Source organism: Neoarius graeffei, chromosome 10 (assembly GCF_027579695.1).
Source record: "Neoarius graeffei isolate fNeoGra1 chromosome 10, fNeoGra1.pri, whole genome shotgun sequence".
NCBI lineage: Eukaryota > Metazoa > Chordata > Actinopteri > Siluriformes > Ariidae > Neoarius > Neoarius graeffei.
The window spans coordinates 57,956,506-57,968,924 of NC_083578.1; the positions used below are offsets into that span (position 1 = coordinate 57,956,506).

The 12,419-nt window shown below is 46.2% G+C and overlaps 1 protein-coding gene across 1 annotated transcript in view; it reads right to left on the minus strand.

The window, feature by feature from the left end:
- LOC132893528 (IQ motif and SEC7 domain-containing protein 2) overlaps positions 1-12,419 on the minus strand; it is a 257,929-nt gene that overhangs the window by 148,601 nt on the left and 96,909 nt on the right. The gene's annotated exons all lie outside the window — the stretch shown is intronic.

Below are 12,419 nucleotides of genomic sequence, written 5' to 3' on the forward strand. Positions count from 1 at the left end.
GTGTGTATGTGCTAGCAGTAGAGAGAGAAATAAAGTTGATGAAAAGTGATCACCAAGTAAAAATAAAATGCATCTTGAGTTGTCAAGCTTGTCTCCCAGCTCCTCATTCCCTATCCTGCGAGAGTGTAACAGATTTGCATCATAAAATACTTAAAGTCATCCGAATCTATCTTTGAATCAAAATTTTAGTTCCAAAAGCTAGATAATATAGTGCAAAAACAACAGCATGGAACATTTTATATTTCTAAATACATCCACAATATGCATCCATACTAGCAATCAACGAAGTGTTTCTTTAGTTAGCTCTGATTAGCTTTCACACTGCAGAGTAACCATCCATTCAATCAACCCTGCATGTGTTCCACATGCACTATAAGTACCACAGCAGACTTCTTTTTTTAAATCAAGAAAACGAATACCCAGATGCATAATTGTGTACCGTAAATGAAACACTGGAAGTGGGAACAGGCAAAGTTTCGCAGCTATAATTACAATACAGCTCAATAAAACCATGACAGCAGGGCATAAAACAAACAGCGCATGCATCTTTTCTGACTGTCCATGAGTCATTGTCATTCCCCTACAGACCCCTACAAGACCAGTTTGCACAACTGTGACATCTTTGCAGATTATGCTCTTTAAATAAAGTAGGTAGGGTAAAGGCTTATGGCTGGAGCACAAAAGCAGGTCAAGTGGTGTAACAAAGGGCATTCAGGGTCTTTCCATCCATCCATCCATCCATCCATCCATTATCCGTCACCGCTTATCCTGTACAGGGTCGCAGGCAAGCTGGAGCCTCTCCCAGCTGACTATGGGTGAGAGGCGGGGTACACCCTAGACAAGTTGGCCGGTCATCGCAGGGCTGACACATAGAGACAAACAACCATTCACATTCACACCTATGGTCAATTTAGAGCCACCAATTAACCTAACCTGCATGCAGTGTTGTAGTCGAGTCACTAAACCTTGAGTCCAAGTCCAGTCTTGTGTCCCCAGTATTCAAGTCCGAGTCAAGTCCAAGTCATTAAAAAAATTTCAAGCCGAGTCCAAGTTGAGTCCACTACTGATCCGAGTTGAGTCTGAGAACAAGACTCCAACCACACCGTTTGACGGTGGCTGTTTCGGCGCCATTAACATTAGTTTGTTCCTGAATATGCTGTATAAACAGGTGAATGTGCATTCTATTTGTCAGGGAGTGCCAAGTATTCAGTCAGAGATGGTTGGGAGACGGATGTAAGTGCAGAAGCTGTGTTTATTAATACAAGTGAAGACAGGTAAACAATCCAGAACGGCAGGCAAAATTGTAAAATGGTGACACAGGCAATAGGTTGAGCGAGGCACAAACAGGCAATCGTAGACCCGGCAAAATCAAAGACGAGAAACAGGAAATCAGGGATCAGGAAACCAAACAAGGAAATAAGGCTCGGTAATGTGTCAGCAACGTAACTCAATACTTCGCAAAGTAAGTGTGTGTGACAACGGGGGCGAGGCCAAGCGGCAGTTTGTGAATGGAGGGCAGGGTCAGGGAAGGTAAGTGGCTAAGTCATTACACCTGATGTCAATTAATGTGGGTGTTTGTGTGTGTGTTTGTTACAGGGATGGAGCATAAAAGGAGGGGGAGAGTAGAGAAGAGTGCTCGCCCGACCAGAACACAGATATGTGTGTGCGCGCACGTGTATGTGTGCGTGCATGGTTGAAGGAAAAGCTGAAAAGCTCAAGAAAATAACAAAAATAAAGTATATGTGTGAACATCAACCCTCGTCTGCCATGCTTCTGTGCTCCACCCACATCAGGATCTGCTACAGTGGTGCCGAAACCTGGGCGTACAGAAGGGACCCACCCCATGGAGTCCTCCCCATTCGAAGAGCTCATCCATGTCCTCGCTACCGCCCAGCAGAATCAGCATCACGCGCTGATCGCCCTCCGGAAGGAACAAGAGCAATGCTTTGAAGCCTTGATGCTGGTCCAGCAGGAAGATCGCCAGGCGTTCTGGCATCTGCTCGCGTCAGCAGGGGCGTCGACTGTCCCTGCAGCAGGCACCCTCACAAAGATGGGCCCGCAGGACAATCTGGAAGCGTTCCTCGCCTTCTTCGAACAACCGGCTTAGACGTGGGGGTGGCCGCTTGAGCAGCGTGCAACGCGCCTCCTCCCACTCCTGACTGGCAAGGTGCAGCTCGCAGCGCAGCAACTCCCTGCTGACAGCCGACTGGTTCATGCCCACGTGAAGAAAGCCATCCTGCAACGTGTTGGCCGCTCCCCGGAACAACATCGCCAGCGCTTCCAGACGCTGGCATTGGAGGTGGTTGGTCAGCCATTTGCATTCGGCCAGCAACTCCGGGACGCCTGCTGGCGGTGGCTGAGGGCGGAAGGCCGCGACATCGATGAGATCATTGATCTGGTGGCACTGGAACAGTTCAGCTCTCAACTTCCGGAAGGAATGGCAGAATGGGTCTAGTGTCATTGCCCGGCGTCACTAGAATAAGCCATCGAGTTGGCAGAGGACCATCTGGAGGCGGTTCCAATGGCAGGCAGACAAGGCATCTCTCCTTGCTTCTCCTCTCTGTCTCTTTTTTCCCCGTCTCCCTTTCCCCTCCCCACCCCATTCCCCCACCGCGGAGGCGGCGGCCGGCTCCTCCCCAGCTGGCCCACCGCACCTGTGGGCTCCCATCTCCCTCTTCCATGTCTGTGTTGTCTCCTCCTCAGGTGAGTGACGCCCATAACGCTGGTGCAGAGGGAAAGCCTGGGTCAGTGTGCTGGCATGGTGAGGAGTATCTCCAGAGTCGGAGCTCGACAAGGGAGGTGGGAGCTGTGATCCGGATCCCCGATGCGCCAGAGACCACCCCCGATCAGGCCAGAACGTATCGCATACTGGTAAGTGTTCAAGGGGATACATATCACGTGTTGGTGGATTCTGGTTGTAACCAGACCTCAATTCACCAAAGCCTGGTGCAAGGTGAGGCATTGGGGGGAGCACAAGCGGTGAAGGTATTGTGTGTGCACGGGGATATTCACAATTACCCTCTAGTGTCTGTCCATATTCTATTCCAGGGCCAAATGCATAGAATAAAGGCGGCGGTTAATCCTCGTCTCACCCACTCATTGATTTTGGGGACCGATTGGCCAGGGTTTAAAAAGCTGCTGGAACATTTAACATGCAGTGGGTCCTGCGCTAGTACGTTACGGGAAGATCCCAGTGTGGCGTTGACTGGAGAAGCTGTCACAGAGCCGTCTCCGTCAGCACTGTATCAGAGCGACACGAGGATTGAGGAACAGCCCGCTCCTCCTCCCTCTCTCGGGGTTCCCTTGAGGATTTTCCGTTAGAGCAATCACAAGACGAGACTCTGCGGCATGCGTTTGACCAAGTGAGAGTAATCGATGGTCAAACTCTTCAGCCAAGCGCGACACCGGCCTTCCCGTATTATTAAAGATAGATTGTACCAAGTGACGCAGGACACTCCAATTGGTGAACAATTAACTCAGTTGTTGATCCCAAAGAGCCGTAGGGAACTCATATTCCATGCGGCTCACTTCAATGCCATGGCTGGACATTTAGGACAAGATAAAACACTAGCCCAGATAATGACCCAGTTCTATTGACCAGGGATTCATGGGGATGTCCATCAGTGGTGTGTGGCGTGCCGCGAATGCCAATTTGTAAATCCCGCGGCCACTCCAAAAGTGCCTTTGCGAACTCTCCCTCTAATCAAGACCCAATTTGAGAGAATTGGTATGGATCTCGTTGGGCCATTAGATTGGTCAGCATGGGAATATCACTTTATTTTAGTTCTGGTGGACTATGCAGTGCGATATCCAAAAGCAGTGCCTCTCCGCAATATCTCAGCACGCAGTATTGCAGAAGCGCTCTTCCGTATTATCTCCCGGGTCGGGATTCTGAAAGAAATCCTGACAGACCAAGGCACTACATTTATGTCATGCACACTATGTGAACTGTATGGGTTATTGGGGATTAAGTCTATCCACACCAGTGTCTATCACCCACAAATGGATGGCTTAGTGGAGCGTTTTAATCAAACCCTCAAAAACATAATTTCGAAATTTGTAAGTGATGATGCATGTAATTGGGATAAATGGCTCGAGCCCCTGTTGTTTGCAGTACGAGAGGTCCCGCAAGCCTCCACTGTTTTTTCACCATTTGAATTATTATATGGGCATAAGCCACGTGGCATTTTGGATGTGCTACAGGAAAATTGGGAGGAGGGACCTTTGTCTAGCAAGAATGAAATTCAATATGTTCTCGACCTGTGCGCAAAACTCCACACACTCAAGTACTTAAACCAGGAGAATTTGCGGCAGGCACAAGAACGTCAAATCCGGCTGTATGACAGGGGCACGCGCCTTAGAGCATTCACACCGGGAAACAAAGTGCTCATATTATTGCCCACGTCAAGCTCCAAGTTAATCGCCAAGTGACAAGGGCCCTTCAAGGTCACATGGCGAGTCGGGGACGTTGACTATGAGGTGAGGCGAACAGATGGGGTGGGGCATTGCAAATTTACCACCTCAACCTGTTAAAACGAGGGGGTCCCCATGGTGTTGGTGTCGGTAGTCCCAGAGAAGGCGGAGCTGGGGCCAGGGGTAAAAAAAGTAACATCTTGAACCACTTCGGTCCCTTGTGGAGACCACCTCTCACTGGCCCAACTCACGGAGGTGGCCAAGTTGCAGAAGGAATTTTCCGACGTGTTCTCACCCCTTCCCAGTCGTATCCACCTCATAGAACACCACATTGAGACACCCCTGGGGGTGGTAGTGCGTAGCCACCCTTACCACTTGCCCGAACACAAAAAAAAAGGTGGCTCGGGATGAACTCAAGGCCATGCTCGAAATGGGTATAATCGAGGAGTCCCACAGTGACTGGAGCAGCCCAGTGGTCCTGGTTCCCAAGACCAAAGGGTCGGTCCGGTTCTGTGTCGACTATAGAAAAGTCAACGCGGTGTCTAAATTTGACGCATACCCAATGCCTCGCGTTGATGAGTTGCTTGATCAGTTAGGCGCTGCTTGCTTTTATTCAACACTGGACCTAACAAAGGGATATTGGCAGATCCCCTTGACTCCTCTATCCCGAGAAAAAGCGGCCTTTTCCACACTGTTTGGATAACACCAATTTGTCACGCTCCCTTTTGGGTTATTGGGGCACCTGCTACATTCCAGCGGCTCATGGACAAGATCCTCCACCCTCACGCTACCTACGCGGCAGAATACCTAGACAACATAATCTATAGCCATGATTGGCCGTGGCACCTGGAACATCTAAGGGCTGTTCTAAAGTCGGTGAGGCATGTGGGTCTCACAGCTAACCTGAAGAAGTGTGCAATTATGGGCGCTGTGTGAGACGGCTGCCTCTCCAGTAGCTCTGTAGATTTTAGCTCTTTAAATCTCTTTTTTTCCACCTTTTTTTACTTTTTTGCTCTTCTTATGAAGACATAGTGTGTTTAACTATACAACATGGATATATTTAACTTTAACACGCAACCAAGAGCCAGTTTTCTCACTTATTCGAGAGAGGAGCTGCTGGCCCTGAAAACAATGGGATGAGCCGGGATACGACACCCCATCCCGGCCAAGCTGAGGAGGAAACCCAGGGGCTGCAAGGCTGGAGCTAAGCTAAAGGCTAGGCTAGCGGACAACCAGCGGCGCTACAAACCATCCATTCCCTCCATTATCATGAGGAATGTGAACTCGCTGCCGAATAAAGTCGACGAGCTTTCCGCTCCGAACAACCAGCGGATTTACCGGGAGAGCAGCTTGTTTATCTTTATGGAGACATGGCTAACACACCTTGTACCGGATGCTAACATGGACCTGCGGGGATTCACTGCTGTGAGAGCCGACAGAGACACTAAGACATGCAGGAAAAGCAAAGGTGGGGGACTCATCATTTATGTTAACAATCGCTGGTGTAACCCGGGACATATCTCTGTAAAGACAGTTGTATGTTGCCCGGACTTGGAGCTGCTAGCCGTTAGCCTGTGGCCATATTATCTGCCGAGGGAGTTCAGTCACGTGATCACCATCTGTGTTTACATCCCTCCGAGGGCAGACGCAGCCGCTGCATGTGAGAGGATTCACTCTGTCACAGCAAGGCTGCAGACACAGCACCCTGAGGCATTTATCATCATTTCTGGGGACTTTAATCACGCTACTTTGGACTCTACTTTGGCTGCTTTTTACCAGGCTGTGGATTGTCCAACAAGGAACAACAGGACAATTGACTTGCTGTATGCTAATTTGAGGGATGCATACAGAGTCACACCCCTCCCCCCACTAGGGAAGTCTGACCACAACCTGGTTCTTTGACAGCCGAAGTACACCCCCCTGGTTCAAAGGCAGCCTGCAACAACTAGCTCCATCAGGAGGTGGTCCCCTGAAATGGAAGATGCCCTCAGAGACTGCTATGACATCACGGATTGGGAGGTGCTGCTTAGCCCACACTGTGAGGACATAGAGGGGCTGACACACTGTCTGACAGATTACCTCAACTTCTGTGCAGACGTGGTCTCCCCCGCTAAGACTGTACGGTGTTACCCTAATAACAAGCCATGGGTAACACAGGAAGTCAAAGCTGTCCTCAACAGGAAGAAGGCCGCCTTCAGGGCCCTGATTAATATTCCCATCCATCCATTATCTGTAACCACTTATCCTGTACAGCGTCGCAGCAAGCTGGAGCCTATCCTAGCTGACTATGGGCGAGAGGCGGAGTACACCCTGGACAAGTCACCAGGTCACACAGAGACAAACAACCATTCATACTCACAGTCAATTTAGAGCCACCAATTAGCCTAACCTGCATGTCTTTGGACTGTGGGGGAAACCGGAGCACCCGGAGGAAACCCACGGGGAGAACATGCAAACTCCGCACAGAAAGGCCCTCGTCGGCCACGGGGCTCGAACCCAGACCTTCTTGCTGTGAGGCGACAGCACTAACCACTACACCACCGTGCCGCCCCTAGGTGTGACACGCTTGCATGAAATTAGTACAAAAATGAATGTAGATATAAATGTCTTACGCCAAATTATTATGGCGTTACAAAAAAGAAAGAAAAAAAAATCTGAGTCCTCATCTCCAATTTACGAGTCCAAATGCAGTTAATGCACGAGTCCGAGTCCAAGTCATCAGTGCTCAAGTCCAAGTCAAGTCATGAATCTTTAAAATTAGGGCATGAGTCGGACTCGAGTACTACAAGCCTGCCTGCATGTCTTTGGGGGAAACCACAGCACCCGGAGGAAACCCACACAGACACAGGGAGAACATGCAAACTCCACACAGAAAGGCTCGAACCCAGAACCTTCTTGCTTTGAGGCGACAGTGCTAACCACCACACCACCGTGCCACCCACAGGCTCTTCCCATATATATATATATATATATATATACACACACACACACTACTGAAATCCAGAGGCAAAGAGGCAGGTGCTTGAGCGTACACAGGACCCTATCAGGGCACTCTCAATACCACTGCGCAATTTCTGTTTACTGTACTGTTTATAGTATATTGTATAGTCTGTAGTATTTCTCTGTATTTCTTGTATTTATTGACAGTTGCACTTTGTCAATATGTTACTAAATGTCTTGTCTGACACTGTTTCATGTTAAGCACAGCACTGTGAATAATAGTTCATTCCTAACATAATATCTGTCTGTGATGAAAGGAATGACAATAAAGCCTACTTGACTTGAAAAAATGAAGTGTGTAATCCGCTAAGCACATTCAAATTCAGCGTCTTTAGAGTCTCCAGCAGTAAGTGAGCAAATAGGTTCATTTTGATGCAAGTAAAAATTCAAACTGAAGGAACAGCCTAAACCTGGACAAAAGGAGATCTAACTACACAGGAAAACACATAGGAAACAGATCATTATTTGTCGAGCCTACTAATTGATTAGCTTAATTACTGCAGTATAGTGCAAATATATTTTCAGGCATTACGTTTGTGTTAATATATAAACTCAAGTTTATAAAATTAACATTACACAGTGGTGTAGCGCTTAGCACTGTTGCCTCACAGCAAGAAGGTTCTGGGTTCGAGCTCAGTGACCGACGGGGGCCTTTCTGTGTGGCGTTTGCATGTTCTCCCTGTGTTTGCATGGGTTTCCTCTGGGTGCTCCAGTTTCCCCCAGTCCAAAGACATGCAGTGGCTCTAAATTGACCGTAGGTGTGAATGTGTCTCCGTGTGTCATGACCTGGCGACTTCTCCTTGACTTGATGCTATAAACTCAAAATCCTAAGGTCACGTTGTACTGAGGACGTTGCCTTTCTGCAGCACTCTTGTAGAAAAGGCATGCATTTCTCTTGTTGGTTTGACATATAGAGGCAAAAGATTTTTTTTTTTTTAACCAGAGGCAAAGTATCCCCTTGCATGCCTGACAAATCAAGCCCTGTCTGTATTAAAATTCCTCAGAGTTTGCTGATGTGGTCCAGTCCTATTTCTGGATTTTCTTCTTCTGCAGTGAGATTATTGTTTTCTGTTCATCTGTACACAAATTGCATTACACGAAAAGAATCTAAACAGTCCAGCTCCTAATATTGCTATTTATATCCATGCCCTTACATGCTCTTGCCACATCTGTTACCACTGTTGTCATTCCTTCCTTGTTTTCCTATATTTATAGCTACTGCAAATATAGATCTAGCCGGTTCATCATTGTCTGGATGTCTGGGTGTCAAAGTCCTACAGGTCTGTAGCTCTGTTGTTTTTCATCACTCCCTGCGGTTCTTCCTATTTAGATTTATCAAGTGTGCAACTTGAAATCCTTGTAGATGTTCCTTTGTACAATCCATATTTTTTATTGTGCATGTAAAGGTATGCTGTTCCCACCTGACAGCAAATGTTGGCCATACACTATATCGCATGGCCTGAAGGTTAGAGAAGCAGCCTTAGGCCCAAAGAGTCACTGGTTTGATTTCCAGGACCAGCAGGAAAAATGTGAGGGGAGTTGAGTGAATGAATAGCACTTTCCCCTCCCACTGTATCATGGATAAAGTGCCCCAACTGCTCCCTGGGTGCTGTAGCCCCACTGCTCTGGGTATGTGTGTGTGCTCATTACTCACTTGAGTGGGCATACGTGTGTTCACTGCTTCAGGTGGGTTAAATGCAGAAGAGGAATTTCACTGTGCCTGAGTGTACAGGACATGTGACAAAGGCTTCTTCTTATATGGCTAAAGGTACGGTATGTGGACAGCTGATCATCACACATGCGTCGTTCTTTCCCAAACTGCTGTCACAAAATTGGAAGCACATAATTATATCGAAGATCTTTGTATTCTGTAGCATTAACAATTCCCTTCACTGGAACTGAAAGGCCCAGACATGTTCCAGAGTGACAGTGCCCCTGTGCACAAAGTGATGTTCATGAAGACATGGCTTGCCAACTCGAGTAGCCTGCACAGAGCCCTGACCTCAACTCCAGTGAACCCCTTTGGGATAAATCAGAACGTCAACTGCACCCCAGGCCTCCTCACCCGAAATCAGTGCCCAACCTCACTCGTGCTCTTGTGGTTGAATGAACAAAGCCCTACAGCCACTTTCCAAATTCTAGGGCAAAACCCTCCCAGAAGAGTAGAGGTTATTATAACAGTAAAGTGAAATTAAATCTAGAATGGGATGTTCAAAGACATATGAGTCTTTCTTCTTTCGTCACTGCCAAACTCGATCCAGGCTTGAGGCAAATCATGTTTGGATGACTTGGCCAGAATTGTAGCAGTAGGGTGGCCAGTTCCTTTCTGCACACTCATACACATATTTAAAATTTAGAGTAGCCAGTTAACCTAACTGCATGTCTTTGGACTGTGAGGGAAACCGGAGCACCCGGAGGAAACCCACACAGACACGGGGACAACATGCAAACTCCACACAAAAAGGCCCCCATTGGCCACTGGGCTCAAACCCAGAACCTTCTTGCTGCAAGACAACAGTGCTAACCACTACACCACCGTGCCGCTCAACGTTATGGTCAGGTGTCCACAATCGTTTCCCCTTTTTTCTCCTTGCATTCATTTTTTTTTTTACAATCCATTTAAAATATTTTCACTTCCTGGCTTTTTGAAACATATATGTTTATTTTTAGTTTCAGTTTATTACTGCAGTTAGTACTATTCCAGGAAATAAAACTCTTAACTGGGACTGTCCTTTGAATGTACAGATTTCACCTCTTCCTTTCCTTGGTTCCTCATTATGCATGTCCTTGCCGCTTCTCTCACTGGTGTGTTTATTGGTCTAACAGAAAATCAGATTCACAGTATTCACTGGGTTTCTGCACGGCCCTAAACTTGACTGATAATGATGCATGTACTTGGTGGGGTTGTTGCTTTCGTTGTCTGTCAATCAATATGTTTGAAGGCTCGATAATGTATCAAAACAAAAACAAAGCTGCTATGGGATAGATTAGATTTTTAGATCATAATGATCCTCTGTTTTCTGTATGACCAATTACAGCAGAGTGTCAGCCTGGAGTACTGTAGTACTAGAAGGTCAAACATGGCTGACTCACTTTATCAGATTTTCATTAACTGACGTTGGTGTGTTAGAACAGGAAACCAATCTCTGGAGTTCTGTTGCCCTAAAGCAATGGTCTTTTTTATTATTATGTTTTTAAAGAAATGGTTCTCAAAGTGGAATTCTAGGGCCCCCAAGGGTCTGTGAGGCATAATCAGGGAGTGTGTGTGTGTGTGTGTGTGTGTGTGTGTGTGTGTGTGTGTGTGTGTGTTTAATTTAGTTACAGTAGAGAAATTACAACCTGCTCAAGGTTGTATAAAATCTCAAGGTTTTATATTTATTATTGAGCTCTAACAATTATTAGCCTATTGGACTGTTATCTTGATTTTGATGGGTTTAATACAAATCTCAATAACTTAAATATATAAATAAAGAACTAATGTGGCCTGTCAGTGGGAATATATATCTCCACACAGTGGTGCTTGAAAGTTTGTGAACCCTTTAGAATTTTCTATATTTCTGCATAAATATGACCTAAAACATCATCAGATTTTCACACAAGTCCTACAAGTAGATAAAGAGAACCCAGTTAAACAAATGAGAATATTACACTTGGTCATTTATTTATTGAGGAAAATTATCCAATATTACATATCTGTGAGTGGCAAAACTATGTGAACCTTTGCTTTCAGTATCTGGTGTGACCCCCTTGTGCAGCAATAACTGCAACTAAACGTTTCCAATAACTGTTGATCAGTCCTGCACACCGGCTTGGAGGAATTTTAGCCCATTCCTCTGTACAGAACAGCTTCAACACTGGGATGCTGGTGGGTTTCCTCACATGAACTGCTCGCTTCAGGTCCTTCCACAACATTTCGATTGGATTAAGGTCAGGACTTTGACTTGGCCATTTCAAAACATAAACTTTATTCTTCTTTAACCATTCTTTGGTAGAACAACTTGTGTGCTTAGGGTCGTTGCCTTGCTGCATGACCCACCTTCTCTTGAGATTCAGTTCATGGACAGATGTCCTGACATTTTCCTTTAGAATTCACTGGTATAATTCAGAATTCATTGTTACATCAATGATGGCAAGCCGTCCTGGCCCAGATGCAGCAAAACAGGCCCAAACCATGATACTACCACCACCATGTTTCACAGACGGGATAAGGTTCTTATGCTGGAATGCAGTGTTTTCCTTTCTCCAAGCATAACACTTATCATTTAAACCAAAAAGTTCTATTTTGGTCTCATCCGTCCACAAAACATTTTTCCAATAGCCTTCTAGTTTGTTCGTGTGATCTTTAGCAAACTGCAGACGAGCAGCAATGTTCTTTTTGGAGAGCAGTGGTTTTCTCCTTGCAACCCTGCCATGCACACTATTGTTGTTCAGTGTTCTCCTGATGGTGGACTCATGAACATTAACATTAGCCAATATGACAGAGGCCTTCAGTTGCTTAGAAGTTACCCTGGGGTCCTTTCTGACCTCGCCAACTATTACACGCCTTGCTCTTGGAGTGATCTTTGTTGGTCGACCACTCCTGGGGAGGGTAACAATGGTCTTGAATTTCCTCCATTTGTACACAGTCTGTCTGACTGTGGATTGGTGGAGTCCAAACTCTTTAGAGATGGTTTTGTAACCTTTTCCAGCCTGATGAGCATCAACAATGCTTTTTCTGAGGTCCTCAGAAATCTCCTTTGTTCGTGCCATGATACACTTCCACAAACATGTGTGGTGAAGATCAGACTTTGATAGATCCCTGTTCTTTAAATAAAACAGGGCGCCCACTCACACCTGATTTGTCATCCCATTGATTGAAAACACCTGACACTAATTTCACCTTCAATTTCTAGGCTAATCCTAGAGGTTCATATACTTTTGCCACTCACAGATATGTAATATTGGATAATTTTCCTCAATAAATAAATGACCAAGTATAATATTTTTGTCTCATTTGTTTAACTCGG